At 35.4% G+C, this 16959-nt stretch overlaps 1 non-coding gene across 1 annotated transcript; it reads left to right on the top strand.

Annotated features, from left to right (window-relative positions):
• Positions 1 to 9907: 9907 nt before the first annotated feature.
• On the top strand, positions 9908 to 10014 carry LOC113728282 (small nucleolar RNA R71). The gene has a single exon (XR_003458011.2). It is a non-coding gene; the product is annotated as a small nucleolar RNA R71 (small nucleolar RNA).
• The last annotated feature ends 6945 nt before the right edge of the window (positions 10015 to 16959 follow it).

The following is a 16959-nucleotide window of genomic DNA, read 5'->3' as shown; positions in this document are numbered from 1 at the left end:
CTTGCGAAACTCGTCCTCACCCTCGATATAGAATCGTTCCAGATAGTAAATCTGCACGGACAAAAACGCCTACCATCATTTACGGGTCTTTTCTATCAAAGTTTAATTTCATTATTCCAGTAATTCCTATCTCTAATACAAAATGGTGCGTCTTTCTTATACCATCAAGAAAAGTGCACATCCCGCTATTCCGTTGCCGTCTCTATCACGGATGCTCTTCACCAAATTGTCAAGTATGAATTTCGACCAGTTCAAATTTTCCATATTCTCCTCTGTAGCCACTACAGCCACCAGAGCCCGGCTCACTTTGTCATCCAAACTTGGTGCTAACAACCTACCAACAACAAACAATACGAACTTCACTTTGAATTCTAAGCCTTCGTTATGCAAACTACATATACTGTGCCTCAATTCCTCCACTACAATTTCACCGCTATTTATTCTGATATTCAATTCTCTTTCCAACTCTGTATCCATCTCTTGCCTTCGCTTTTCGCTTTCAATATCTTTCCCACGGCTGCTCAAACCAAGTACACATTCCACATCCTCCGCTGTCACCTGTAGACAGTACCCATGAACGTTCAGTGTCCTCCGATCTACATCAAAGTTATCCACCAGCCACTTCAACATCTCTTCGTCAACCTCTACTCCCTTCACATTCAAAATTGACCCGAATCCAAACTCTCTGACAGCCTGCCGCTGCTCATCCGAGATCCAATCCACCATATTCTTCACGGAATGAGTTGAGTGGCTTACCATTGTTTCCGCCGTCCGACGAATGGCCTTCCTTTCACTGCTGCAACGTTTATAATTCGAAGGTGTTCCACTCTCATGCATCAGCGATACTACCATTGTTTCCGCCGTCCGACGAATGGCCTTCCGTTCACTGCTGCAACTTTTAAAATTCGAAGGTGTTCCACTCTGATGCATCGGCGATACTACATTTTCGCTTTCTCCTTCACTGTCCCACTGCATCTCCGAAGCATCTATTTCCGCCGCCAGCTCCATAACAAATCCCTATCTTCTGCTATTCCTCCTGCTCAGGTTTTGGCGCTTTTTCCTTTCTAATACGCCTGCACTCTTTAGCTTATCCAGTAAGCTTCGCGCCTTTTTTCCATGCCGTACTTTCGCGTACAAACCCTCACTTTCCCGGTTGCTTAATTTCGGCCCCTCCACATTTGGCATGCCCGGCTGGAGTCCTCTTCAACCCCCAATAGATCTTCCGGTTGCACGTCACAAAAGCCCTTTCCACGTGCCCGCCCAACACACTTCCCCTACCGTTTGTGGCCAAAAATGCTTGAATGTCTTTTCCGTTAACTTTCTACACCTCTGTTTTGACATGTAAACATACCGCAGCAACATCCAGAAAAAGAATGCAATCTTCACGCAACCGTGATGGAAACGTACAAAGATATGTCGGGCTCAATATATTTACTCCAAAATTGTGCATCCCCAAGGATGTACAAGTGGACTCTTTCTTATTCATCAAATTTGCATAAGCCATTTTTTTAAGCCTAAGTTCACACTAGGATGCTCTTCAATTATGAGATAACCTTGAGTGAAGAGAGAGGGTTCATTCGGACCTACTCATCGCCAATTTTGATTCACGTGTTCCAACCCGTTGGCAAAAAAATATCATGCAAAGTGAAAATTATTTTAACTATTTAATATAAATTATCACCACACCAAACTTGCACTCTCTCTTCCCGAATCGTCCTGACCCAGTCCTGACCCCTCCTCCAAATGTCTTTTTTTTTTCTTTTTTTTTTGTCATTAGTAGCAACTTCTAATCTACTTCTACATTAACCTATATTATGCGAGAGGAGAAGTCTACAGAAACGTATCAGAGGTGCAGGATGAACCGTCAGATTAGACAAGTTCACTGCTGTACTCTCTGATTTTTTTTTGAAAAAACAAGAAAGCTACACACTTCCTTGTAATGTATTAGGTGGGGTTTGAATCTTTAATTTAGTGCACAAGAGAGCTTAAAAAGGCTTTTCTTAGTTATTAGACCAAGATCCAATGATTCTCCAAATGACTTGATTGCTTTCAATGATAAAGGATAATACGCTAATATGTTGATATGCAATTTATATGCATTGTTTTAGTTGTTTATGCTTAAACAAAATTAGTAATTAGTGAATATAAATTCACATACTATATACACCTTTAGCATATGCTTGCAACTTAGTTACATATTTTGGAACGAACTGGTCCCAAAATTCCGTAAAACAAGGAACGCATAGGACGGTCTGGTACCAAAATTCTATGGAAGCACTGGACCCTGCCGAAACCAGTCCCAAAATTTCCTCAACTTGTTCTCCATTGTTATGCCTCTCATTTATGATATCCATGTCCTACGTGGAATTGAGGTTATTAGCTAGGGGTGGCAATCGAGTCCGTTTCGGGTTGAGACTCGGGTATAACAGAAAACTCGCTGATCCGAACCTGACTTGCCAACCCGAAACGGGTCAGAATATCTGACACGAACCCGAAAATTTCGGGTTGGTGGGTCGACCCGAAATGACCCGAATTTAATTTTAATTTATTAATTTATCACTGTAATTTCTAATAAAACAAATTTCGTACAAGACTAATTACATAATCAAGTAACAAAAATTTAAATAAATAATCCCAAACCAAATCTAAAATAAATTAAAACACTGTAAAAGAGTTTTATCCCGAACCAAATATAAAATAAATTAAAACTGTATAAAAGTAAAAAATAATTATAATGCATTATTTATCCAAATATAATAATTTCAATCTCACACAAGTTAAATAAATTCATTTAGGATTAAGTAATTAATGCATTTGGAAAAAAAGAATAACTTAGTTTAGTTAGATAAAATAATTTTTAAGTTTATTAAATTATTTTTAATTCTTAAACAGGTTATCGGGTCATCCACGGGTTGACCCAAATTCGACTCGTTTTCTTTTCGGGTCCATCGGGTTCGACCTAATTTTGACTCAAACCTGCGAAACCTCAACCCAAACTCATTAATTTCGTGCTAGATTCGTGTCGTGTTTTCAGATCGTGTCGGAAATTGCCACCCCTCTTATTAGCCATCATCCATCAGGATGTTAAAGGATGGAGGAGGATCCCCAAAACTGGAGTCCTGTATGGACTAAATATTTTTTAGGGTGCCTTTCCAAAAAAAATTTTATTTACTATTATATAGTCCTGTATGGACTATATAATTTTATTTTAGAGTGTTTTAAAATTTAGACTTTTTTGGGACATTTTAAAATTATTTACTATTCCTCCCTCTCCTCCTTCTCTTTCCCTACGCTGCTTCCTTCTCCCTCTTTATCCCCCAACCCCACTCCTACCCAGGTTGGTTAGGCACCATAAGCAAATCTAGTCACAAAAAGGAGGAGGAGCAGGGGGAAGGAGGGGGGAAGGGGAGAAGAGGATGGAGGACGGAGGAGAGAGGTTGAAGGAGAGGGAAAGGAGGAGGAAGAGGGAGGGAATGGCAATGGTGGGGGAAGAAAAAGGTGGTGGTTTTTTTTTTCTATTTTTTAATATTTTTATTAGAAGTATTTGAGATTTATTTGAAGTGTTTTTGGGATAGATTTTACTCTAGTGTTATACTTGAAAAACTAGGGGGCTGTTTAGTTAAAGGGTTTGGGAATCACAGAATGGAATAAACCCCTTATTTGTTGCTTGGGTTAAACCTATTGGAATGCAATTTTTGGAATCATTTCTAAAAAATAGGACTTATCCCATTCCCGAACAAATTAGGAGATTTTGGATAAAACCCTCAACTTATTCCCTCGGACAACATTTATGACGGACCTACTCCTCACATACAAAACTCCTCTACCCTCTCTTTCTCTCCGTTACACGCCGTCTTTCTGTTCTTCTTCTTCATCAGTTTTTCTATCTCTTCTTCTTCATCATATAGTCTTCATCTATAATCCAAAATCTCTTGAAAAAAAAAAGATCTAAATAGATTAATAGTGGGCAAATATTTTTAGTGGGCAAATTATTCAACAAGATCTCCACGAGAAAGATCTCTAAGAAAAATTGAAGAAAACCCTCCACCCAAATTTCTCCTATAATTAATACTAAGGTAGAATTTGCGATTTGAAAAAATGGCGGAGATGTTAACTGGAAAACGACCAATTCAGTCTCCAGGACGGGATGACATGGTTGATCTCCCGAGGTGGGTCCAATCAGTTGTCAGGGACGAATGGACAGCCGAAGTTTTTGATGTCGAGTTGATGAGGTTCCAAAATATTGAAGAAGAAATGGTGCAGATGCTGCAAATAGCCATGGCATGTGTTGCCAAGGTGCCAGACATGCGACCAAACATGGATGAAGTAGTTAGGATGATTGAAGAGGTCCGGCAATCTGACTCGAAGAATCGGCCATCTTCAGAAGAGAACAAATCCAAGGACTCAACTATGCAGACCCCTTGACTCCTTGGAGGCTCTCCTTGTTTATGTTTTTTGCAGTTTTCCATTTGTATTTTGAAAGGGTACTCTGTTCTTATAATGGAGAAAAACTATAAAGAGCTGGTGTTTTATTGGAAAACGGGTTTATTTTTATTTTATCCGATAAATAAATTTGTTTATGGGAAAATGGATACTCTATTCTTATAATGGAGGAAAGCCATAAAGAGCTGATCTTTTATGGGAAAGTGATACTTTACAAAAAGTGACCGCGATTTGGTTTATGAAATTACCCCAAACCAAAATTTAGAATGAATTTGTTTGTTTTGAAACCTCAAGGGAGTGTCAGTGCAAGTGTCAAAAACCTCAAGGGAGGTTTCTACAATTAACCCTTTGTTTTATAAGAATTGTTATATCAGGGGTAAATTTGAAATTTAATTGTATTTAATTCTGAAACACTCATCAAACCAAACATCAGGAATTGGAATGATGCTAATTCTAATGTGTGAATCAAACTAGATATTGGAATAAAAAGCTTAATTGCAAACCAGAGTCTATGATTCCATTTCTATTTTCGATTCCAATCTGTGAAACAAGCACCCCTAGTTTTTAGAAAATCTCCAAATCTAAATAGATCTAAGATTTCAATATGGTAAAATTAGTGTTTAGAAAATCTTCAAATCTAAACAGACCTATGATTTCTATATGGAATAGAGTTTCTCAATGAACATCTTTTCATAGGTGTCATAGAGTTTATTGTATAATTAACCTTTTTTACCTAAAAATAATCGCATTTTATTGATTTTCAAAAAAGAAATCTGTACAAGCAGCTCATAATACATTAGAACCGCTAGTTCTCACCATCTATACTTGTTTTTGCAGCTCTTTAGTAATTTGACATTGTGCAGGATTTAGCGGCATCTTTTGTCCTCCGTTACTGCGTAAGAGTAGCATGCTGCTGCTAACTAGGGATTGCTCCTGCATTATCAATAATAGCTCGTAGTTTTACGTCAAAGAAGAAGTCATTGCCTAAAGTATCCAAATTGATATAGAACCGACAGCAGGAATAAGTTTCCGGACTGAGTACTATCATCTTCTCATATTTTGTTCTTGGAGGCCTAAACCTAATCAATTTTTTTGCATCGCCATAAATCAATTAATATTTCTTCCATATAAGATCAAGAAGCTATTAGGGTCTCAAGGTTTACGTATAGGTAGACAAATTTTGTCTGCTTTACACATAAGATCTTGGATCCTCGTATTTTTCAAATAATTTTTGGATGCGAACTCTTTTTTTTTTAATCAATAATCATTATACTTTTGAAGGCATGATGACTGTTAACATGGTTGGGTTGAATGTAAAAAAAAAAAAAAAAAATGGTTGGGTTGATTGTGTAACTAGGCAAGAATGTAACCCTTATGCATAAGATGTAAGTTGAAAATTAGCGTGTAGGTCTAAATACAGCTTTGGTCAATAATTATTTTTCCTAGAGAAGTGAATATTTTCTCCAGGTCATTAGAAACGAAAAAGGTAAATTACATATGACCTCCCTAAAGTTTTAAATTTTACCGTATGATTCCCTAAATTTTTAATATATCCACATCATCCCCTACGATTTTATGCAACCTGAAAATAGATAGAAAGCACGACTGATCACTGCGATTGAATTAAATGCTCTCCAAAAATACGTGTGATAAAATCATAATATCTACTTAATTTGTCTGTGATCTGTATGAATATATACTTTATTCCTGCAGTTTTTGCATTTATTTGCAAAATTACCAAGAGTTTTGTTCAAGGTGATAAGATCGTGGTTCAATTTATTATTTAAATAAGAACAATACTCATATTTCAAATAATGACATTATGGAGGCTATTTTCTATCAAGTTTCTTATTTACATGGAACTACAAGGAGATGAAGTCGATATTATGAAATGTTAGATAATCATATGGTAATGTGCGAAACTACAAGAGGGTTACGTGTAATTTATGGTTAAAAATTTTTTAACTCACTTACAGAGAGAGAAGCTTTGCAACTCCAAGTTTGTATATCTACTTAATTATATGGGGTCCCTTGCATCCTCATCTATTCAATCAATCATGGATAGCATCTTTTACCCTATAGCTTTATGTCCACTTGGACGAGTGAAGGGTCCTGCATGTCATGATATCAATGATTTAACTTTAAACAGTTTATCAAATAAATTTAGTACAGGTCAAAAATGAGATTCTCCTTTTCGTTAGATTTTTTCCATCGATCTCTCCATTTGTTCAATATATATCTTAAGCGCTATAAATTTATAAAATCAACACAGGTTATAATATATTTCATCACTTGTGTCAATTATACATAAAACGATGTAGTTTTAACTTGAATTGGCAGTGAAGTGTGAGCGTGTGTAAAAATTTGTCAATTTATAAAATTTTTTTATTTTTATTAACTACATAAAGCTGGCACATTTAGAAAAAAAAAAAAGTGTCACAACAATCAGCCCTTCCAAACTGTTGTGTTTCCATATTGTTTTGGGACCATTCCATGTTTGTTATGTCGATACGAAATCAGTCAAATTTCAATTAGTGCCCTTCCTTCTTGTGAAATATTTTTGTCATCAAAATAGACAAATTAGTTTTTGATTCTATTTATTAATATGTAGAGATTTGATTAATGGTGAAAAGTTTGGTGCGGCGACAACTTATATTAAATAGTTAAAATAATTTTCACTTTGCTTGATATTTTTGTGCCAACGCGTTGGAGCCTGTAAATATAGAGTAATGCCCATGGAAGAGGAATTGTTCCTGCTAGTTCATAGTCAAAATTTGATTAAAAAAAATATAAGGTCCAAATTTTATTTTGTACCTCAATTTTTCACCATTATATATTAAATTCATAAAATTTTGTTATATAATTATATATTATTAAAAATAAATAATATCGTGTGAAATTAAAGTTACATCGTATATATTTTGCACAAAATTACCTCCAACGATTTTTTTTGATAATCGTTCGGCCCTTGTCCAATGCCCATTCATTTGATAATCGCATTCTTCTTTCTTTTTTTAATATTGACATTGATTGACACTAACATATCAGACACCCCGAATGTGACCATTCTTGTCCTTTCGCAGAATCTTAGAACCGGTCCATACTAAATTATTGTCCCCCTGCCGAATTTTGGGAATTGGGACCAGTCTTTCTTGTGAGTTCCGCCTTTTGTTAAATTACGCAGGCAACTTGTTCTCCATTGTCACGTCTCTCATTTAATTTTTCTTTTATATCTTTTAGAGCAGTAGATATAATTTTTAATTATAATTATTTTAAATGTAATTGTCTTGATATCCAGCCATCATTCGTACGAGGATTTGCGGTTGTTAGCCATCATCCATCACGATGTTGAAGGATGGTGGAGGACATTGAGGAGTAGAGAAAATTGGGTTCCATGGATTAAATATTCCTCAGGGTGCCTTTCAAAAAAACAATATTGTAATATTGTATTTTAAAAGCTTTACTAATACAATATGTATTTTAGAGTGTTTTATAATTTAAACCTTTTTCAGTTACTTTTTAAGATTTAATTGAAATGTTTTTGTCAATATTTTTAAATTCGAACCAATAAGTGAACCAGTCAAATGTCCAGGTCACGATTCAATTGATCTTTACAATTCAACCTCGATTCAAGGACTTTAATATATCCAAAACAAAAAAGAAAAATTCAAAAGCTCACATAAAGTGGAGAGAAGAATATTTAGAATTTTCTGAGAGAGCCCTCGAACGGACTTAAAGACTGCTGCTGTAGATAATACGAGAGATACCACCCCATGTTTAACTTTTTGGTTAGGGGCCATTTGTAACAAAAAAAAAAAAAAGGAGGTTTAGAATGTCCAGGCAGCTCCCAATTCTTCACACCTATCATCTTCTTCATTTTTAGGTGCGGCCAAAACATCAAGAAGCTTGACCATAGGAAGTCGCCATCATCATCATTGATGAATACCAGATGCATACCACCGTATCTTGAACAAAGTTCACCACAAGGCATCGCCTTTGTCATTTAAACTATTTCTAGAAATGGAAATTAAAAACAATCAATTTAAAAAAAAAAGTCGTTGAAGAATGTCTACAAATAAGAGGCCAATCATCACCATTTAATGATTTAACGCACATTATCATTTTCTAAATTAACTAAAATCAAACTATTTCTACAAAACCCAACAAACGTTGTTTCTTTTCATCCCACAAAAGACAAAAAAAGATGAAAATCAAGCACTAAGAAAAATCATAAGAATATATATATATATATATATATTTATTTATTTATATTAGGACGGGTGCTTTTAGGAGAGGCGGTGTTCATGGGGCAAGGGGTAATTTTAACGGTGGGTGCTTTTAGGAGAGCCATAGGACGGGCGAGTATACACCGCACCAATTCCGCGCCCTGTCCCTCGCCTTATATATATATATATATATTATAATTATAGATATATCATATTTAATATTATTAATTATAATAATATTATTATTAGTTATAGATATCAAATTATGTACATTTAATACAATTAGTATTATCAGTCATACATTGTTTTTAGCCAAAAGAGTAAAAAATTAAAGAATGTTTTTGGATAGGATATTATTTGAAATATTTTCCTTTTGTCATTAATCAAACTCTCTTGTTTTTCCTTTTTTTCTTCTCTCTTAAGCCCAACATTAGAAGAGCCATCATATTGTTTACCACTTCGGAGAATAATTTGTCTTGCAATGCTCCTTTGGATTGACTTGGGTTTTGTTTGATAACTCCCCTTGGTTTCTAGGTTCACGGTGTTAATAATTTGGCCGAGTTGAACTTCGACATTTTTATACGTTGAGGTTAATTGGTCCATTCTTTTCTCTAGTCTTTCAAATCTCTCCAAGGTTGTTTTAGCTAATCTATCCATATTACTAATTGTAGTATTAGATTAGCTAATTTTGTAATGGCCATCTCCTATGAGGGTTTGGATTCAATAGGTGCTTGTTTTGATTGAAAATCCGGTGGATTGGTTGGTCATTGTTAATTTTCATGGTCTCTCCACTCGAAATTTGGATGATTTCTCCATCCATAATTGTAAGTGTTGGAATAAGGATTGTTTTGATTCGGTCAATTGATACACTTCATATATTGTACCTGTGCAATAGTAACACAATTAGTACTTTCATGATTTTTTTCCAAAAGAGTACAACATGCTACATTACCATTAGACGTTGGATCAACCTCACCTTATCTATTTAGCACTTTCATCACATTGTCCATTTTTGTACTTAACATGTTTAAAACGTTCAACTCATTCATTCCTGCATGTCTTTTAGTATTACCTCTATCGTTAGTTCATTGGTAGTTATTGGCCGCCATTTCTTCAATTAATTGTTGAGACTCATTGGCCGACTTTCCCATAAGTGCTCCACTGTAGCAGCATCAATATGAGTTTTCATAGGATATATTAAACCATTATAGAAAATTTGTACAATTAGCTACTCGAGAAGTCCATGATGTGAACATTTCCATTACAACTCTTTGTACCTCTCCCAAGGCTCATATGATGATTCACCATCCTACTGACCAAAACTTGATATTTCCATGCGTAGTTTAGCAGTTCTTCTAGGTGAAAAGTATTTATTCAAGAAAGCCTTCGATAAATCGGCCCAAGTAGTGAAAGTGTTTGGTGCATGTGAATTAAGCCACACCTTAGCATTATTTCTTAAAGAGAAAAGAAACAATCGAAACTTTATAGCATCTTCACTAACTCCATTAATCTTGATTGTGTCACAAATCTCCACAAAATTAGCTAAATGACCATTTAGATCATTCGTTGTAGTGCCTCCAAATTGTTCTTGTCAGAGAATTTGAATCAGTGCTGACTTAATCTCAAAGTTATTTGCATTGATTGCCGGTCGTGCAATAATTGTTTGAGATCCTTCCGTATATGGCAAAGCAAAATCTCTTAAGACTTGTTGATTGCGATTTGTGTGTTCCTCTGCCATTTCTTCTAAATGGAGCAATTCAATTACAATTTCACCTTCACTCTCCACTTCTTGTTGTTGAGCTTTCCGTCATGCCAAACGCCTTCTCCTATTTGCCATTTTCTCAATTTTAGGATTAAATGGTAGTATGTTACGGAGAGATCGGTGCATGCACTACAAAACATCAAAGTTCAGACGAGTTAGTACAAATTCTACTACTTAATATAAAGTAGTAAATTGGCACCGTTTATACAAGGAAAATTAAAACTGTGTAAGAATCGAAGATAACCTAAGAGGGGGTGAATAAGGTTGATTAAAAACCTAATTAACTTATGGGCATTTTTTGCTCAATATGAAATTTACCCTCTTTTCTAAGTGATCACACAATGAATCAATTAATGAATGAACAAGATCACTTGAGAGAAGTAAAAGAAATAAGCAATGTAAAGATCACAAACGTAACAATAAGTAAATAAAAAGGAAAGAATTGCAAACCAATTAACTACCCAACTCCTCTTGAACTTGTAGATTAATTCAAATTGATGAATTACAATCACTCTTGTGTATAAAGGAAGGTTCACCTCCTTCTTGCCCCAAACTCCACTCGGTCAAGTTAGAAAGTTTTACTATCCCTCAGGATAACCCTCGTAGAGCTACACTCAGGAAGTATTCACTCACAAATGAAAAGCTTACAATGAACCTCACACCACTAAGACTACAAATCTTCCTTGGAGAGTATTTTCTCACTAAAATCACTCTAGATCTTTTGTATCTTCAGTGTGCAAAAGTTATTTGAAGTTTCTGACCATGCTCCATTTATAGGAGACCAAGAAAGTGCTTCATTAATGCTTCCAACGGATAGAAAGTAGCTGAAGAGTCAACTAGCCGTTGGAGTATCGGACGTCCGGTAGTCTGGTTTCTTGCGTCCGACAGTAGGCAGTGAGTTTGAAAAATCTTCTTCAATTCTATCGGACGTCCGGTGCTTGCATCCGAAAGCAGACAATGAGTTAGAAGGAATATCTCAATTCTATCGGACGTCCGGTATTGTCTTTGTGAGCGTCCGACAGCTTTCGTCAAATTTGAACGATCCTATCGGACGTTCGATACTTGCGTTCGATCGAGGTTAGTGAGTCAAGGGAAATGTTTTATTTTCTTCGGACGTCCGATGGTGGAGTTCTTCATGCGTCTGAAGTTGCGCAATGATTATCGGACGTCCGATCCAAGCGTCCAACAGTTTTCAGCAGTCTTTGTCCCTTTCAATTGCACTTGATCTTTGAATCTGATTTGCTTTATAACTGAAAATATTTCTTGAAGAGATATTAGTATTATCCATTGTTTTGTAAATAAATATAAGATTTAGGTCGGGGGTAGTATATTGAAAAAGTGCAAGTGTAGGTATTTTTGTTGAAAGTTTTTATTTGATTTATTTTTAAAATTTTATCCAAATTTTCCCACCTGTTATGCATTTTTGTAGTTATCCTTGATAAACAATAGTTAGATTCTGAAATTTGACTATTGTTAAGGTTTTATGTGCTAATTTGTTAAGTATGATGTGGTGTGACAGCCCCACCTTCCCCTAAGGCGAACCAAAGAGGTTAGCGGACTGCCTGCCCAGCTCTCGCCAGGACTAACGGATCAGTTTACGTCGATTTAATACGTTCCGGAACTTACCGATGCGCGCAACCAAGTCAAAATCACAAAATAAAAATAAAAAAAACGAAGAAAAGTCGAAACCGATGATGAACAGTGCTGGACACGTCAGAATCCAGATACTAGGCCGAGAGTAGCAAAATTTTTTTCTTTTGCCGTTTGAAATACGAGTTGATCCGAAATTCAACCAAACATACACACATTGAAATATAACATTTTCAAGCCAAAGCGGCATATCAAAACCATTCATTACAAATATACATGTTCGGTTTGCCAATCAAGAGAAAGTGAACCCAATACACATTAGGGTTTCATTCGAAGAGCTATCCAAAAGATACATTTACATGAGCTCAACTTGACAACCAACAAGTATAATCTTTCCAAAAGTGGTCATTTTCCTGTAAGGAAAACAAATGGAACGGAATGAGCTTAAGCCCAGTGAGTTACTACCACATAAGCAACAAGGATCATATAAGCATAATCTTTCATTTCGAGTACACAATTAAGAATTAAAACAAGTCGGTAAAAGGATACGGATGGCTCTCAAGAGCCCATTTCCACGCTTACATTCTTGATCCAATCTCATTGACCCTCCGTCAATGTTTAAGAATGCCCGACCGTAGACCTCACTTCACTCCATTCCTTCCACCAAACATACCCCAATCGGGCCCGCACTCCAATTCAGTAGCTTTTGGTAATACTCGAGTATACCGGAACCAAGAGTCTCATTACTACAAGGTTCCCCAGTACAGTCCCCGTGGCAAGTCAATTTTCACGACCAAGCCCTCGCCGGCTCGATTCAATTGACCACCAACGAGGTTGAGCTCAGTAATACAGTAAGGCCGTTGGGTATTCATCCAAACGACACCAAATCAGTTTTCATGGAAGGAATTCAATATCTCATATATCAATTGCAGTATTTCAGTAAACGGTAAACAGTCATGAATGAGATCACAAGGGGTGAGGGCGGTTAAGTACACCCTCACCTCTATCAATTCCAATAGCCAAGTAAGCCTTCAAGGCATCAAATTCACATATAACAAAGCCACATTGTAACAATTAAGTGAGTAGTATACTCACCAATCAATTAAGTGCTATTTCATGCACTTCCGTCAGGAGAATGTCGTGAACCACCGTCACGCCCTAGAACACGTAAGCAAGTACAATGAGACTCGATAACGAGTCATAAAGCAATGCCAATCACAACCCCAATAGGGTTTTGCAAACATATACCAGCATTATAGCAAACCAGAAAATCAGGAATCGTAACTCATTTGACCCAACAACAAAAACAGTTTTGGCCTCCTAATGCGGTAATGGCACAAAATGCGCTACGCTTATCGGATGAGGGTGTAAAACCCACCATCTTGAAGCTAAAAGACAGGGCTACAACAATGTAGAAGGCCACTCAGTCCAAATCCTAGCACAACTAGGTCAAAAATGCAGAATACCAAACCAGAACCGTAATTGCAGGTTTACAAATCACACTATGCTGTAATTCATACAACTCAGTCTATACAGGTCCAAATGCATTGATTCCAAAGGAATATGGTAGCTAAGACATCCAGATACATTTCATCAGAAGACACTAACATCCAAATCCAAAGCAAATCCAGTCAAAATGGCCAATTACCAGTTCAGTTTTCGCATTCTGATCAACCCAGAACAGAAACAGTAAAATTAACATATCTCACTCTACACTAATCCAAATGACCTGAAATTTTACAGGAATCTCAAACACATCAATACCTACAACTTTCATGTTTTGAACAAAGTCCAATTCGGCCTCTAACCCTATGATCAAAAACCGAACAGAATTAGGGGTTATCAAACCCTAACTTTTCTCAATTCATTCCAAACCCAAAATTGATTGCAAATTCTTATCAAACACACCTACTAGAGTCATTACCCTTCATTATCAACCATCATAAATAACCACAACACCATGATCACATTAAACCAGAAAATTCCTCAAAAAAATAAAAACTTCACCAAATCACTTCAAATCAAGAAATAAATCCCAAATTTCATCACTTTAGCCACTACTAAGCATAACTTAAGCATCATTAGGTGTAGGAGGAAGTTTAAGCATCACTTACCAAGTAAACAAGAGAGAGGAAGTTGTAGACCACCTTAGCTCTTCAAAAAACTTCACCAAACTCACCACTAACACTAAATGGAAGGATTTTATGGAGTAAAAACTAATTTAAGCAAGTAGTTTGGATGATTTGAGCTAGGAATTTGCCAAGATGTTGAAGAGTTTTGTCTTTCTTCTTGCTAGGGAGGGTCGGCCATCAAGGGGTGAAAAATGGTAATTTTTGAGCAATTTTAAAGATATTTAATCAAATGGGTCAAAAGTCAAAAAAAGTGAATAGTAAGTCATAAGCTTCAACCCCTAAGATGGTGACACTTGTCACTCAATTAAGTGCATTCTTATCTTTCTTTTTCCTCTCACATCAATCAAATCCCACTCTCTACTTATCTCTTAATACCCGATAAATTTCACACAGTATCCGGAATTTAACCTAATTGGCCGAATTTTTCCGAACTTTTCGCACTAGTGGGTCCCACGTCCAACATATATTCTTAATTTTCTAAAAACTCTCCAATATTAGAAAAATCATCTAAAAGCTATAATTACACATAAAATCCACCAAAAAATATTCTTAAGCCAGAAAATGCAGAAAACATGCAATTAAGGGGAAATAAACCCTAGGAAAAATATTAGGAAAATACGGGTTCTCACATGTGGTAAGATCTAAGAGTGTCTCTCTGGTGAATATTTAAGATTTTGTGATTTTTACAATGTTTGGTTAACTTTTCTAGGTATTGTTAATATTTTTTAAACATTTTTGATGTAAATTGATTCAGTTATTAATCTTAGTTCTCCATGTTTGGAAAGTAAAGCGGACTGATGTTGTCTTTAATTTTATTTTGTTTCTTATTTGTGAAAAGTATTTGTTTATACTTCACTGGTTATCACTGTCTAGTAACTGGGGGTTTTCACCAAAAGTGTCACCTTTCGCATCAAAAAGTAGCGATAACTATGAGTATGTGATCTTTCAACAATGAAAGTTGAGTAACCAGACTCCTTCATTTGGTAGATGTCGAAATTCGCGTCAAAGACTTGAATGTCTAAGGACTAAACATTTTCTCCTAAAAAAAATCAAGTGTGGGAAATATCTTAAAAAATAAAAGAAAAAAATGAAAAAGTGTATATGAATGAAAGAGAATGTGAATGATTATGTTAGCCTGCTGATTCATGAGTTTTAATGTTGAGATTTTGCTTAATAGTCGAATCATTTGCTGACGAATGCTGGTTAAATATTTTATGCTTTTAGATTAGTTAGCCAAGAATTGGAAGAGTCCTTGGTTTTAAAAGCTAATTAGAGAGATATTTTCTAGAGATTAGCCACTAATACTTGACGTTTATTTTAATTGTACATTGACAATAGATGATTTTGAGTAATAGCCGTTGTTTGAAATCAATTACTTAGTAGTGCTTGATTAGTTGTTCTCGTGCTTGAAGACAAACATAATTCAGGTGTGGGGGGAATTGATGGGGTAAGTAATTGCTATAAAATTTATGAATATTTTTCTTTGATTTTGGCCAAATATTGCATTAATTAGTAAATTCTACTCATATTTGGTTATTTGTGTTAATTGTAGAAAAGTAGAACAAAAAGTGGTAAAATGAGGCAATTTTCCAGAAGACTATGAACTAGTTTAGCATGGGTGCACCTGAGTTAAGTACCCAAGTTCGGAGACGTGGGATTCTAGCCGATAAAGAATTTCCCATTCCCATTTGATTTCTAATCATATCTTAGCCAGTGGGTGCAGATTCTAGTCCTTGGTTTTTGGTAGCGATAACTAGTTAGGAAATAGGTACTATTTTCCTATAAGGAGTAGGACTCTCTTTTTCTTTTTATGTAGATTAGTAAGTAGCAACGAAAAGGGGAGAGGAAAAGGAACGTTTTTGTTCCGAGAATAAAACTACTAGTCTCGGCAGTAACATCACAAATGAAGAGCTTTTCTTTTCGTCTTTTCTTTTCTTTTGCTTTTCTATTGTCGAATGTTCATGCATGATTGATTTTATGTTAGGGAAACATATGATCTAATTTAAATAAATTCTGATAGTGTGTTTATTGATTAAAACAGATCTTTTATAGTTTCTAATGCAATCAAGAAATTAAATTCTGCAGACATATTTAGGGTTATTTGTTGGTTAGGAAAGTAGTTAATGGGCATACTTTAACTATCGAGACGGTAAGGAAAAGTTGGTTGTCATTGCATGTTTGGCAACTATAAATTGTTTTTTAATGAATAGTGAAATAATTATTGCACCAATAAGTATTGTATGAACCACTTCCAAAGTTATTTCTTTAGTTAGAGCTTGTTTATTATTGATTTGAATTTAATTTTCTTACATTTGATTATTTTAATATTGTTGATTGTTTAGTTTTAATACTCCAAACCCCTTAGTTAACTACTACTCGAAAGGAAATAAGTCATCCAGTTCCTGAGAAAACGATTCTACTCACAGCTATACTTAAATTTAAGTTTTTAGAGTTGGAATGTTAATTTAAGTGGTTTGACACACATCATAAACCATGACAAACTCCTTAAATGGTTAAACTCCGAAACTCTCTTCTTCTAGTAACTACCAAGATAAATTGCATAAGCTATATTTCTTGTATTTCTAATCTTTCTTTGTATACATATAGCTTGCAAATAGAAGTCTCTGGTGTTGTAGAAAAGCTTTATGGTACAAAGAGGTAAGGTTTTGCTTTTATTTTTGTCCCCTATTATCTATGTTTATATTATATACATACCTATTGGCACAAGCACTAATTTTTTCCATTAATGGTTTTTGGCTAGGATCTTAAATATGAAGAAGTGAGGAAATTTGGACAAGTAATGGTG

This window comes from Coffea arabica, chromosome 2c, assembly GCF_036785885.1.
Source record: "Coffea arabica cultivar ET-39 chromosome 2c, Coffea Arabica ET-39 HiFi, whole genome shotgun sequence".
Lineage (NCBI taxonomy): Eukaryota > Viridiplantae > Streptophyta > Magnoliopsida > Gentianales > Rubiaceae > Coffea > Coffea arabica.
Note: the sequence above shows the minus strand (reverse complement) of the source record. Positions and strands in the feature narration are given on the sequence as shown.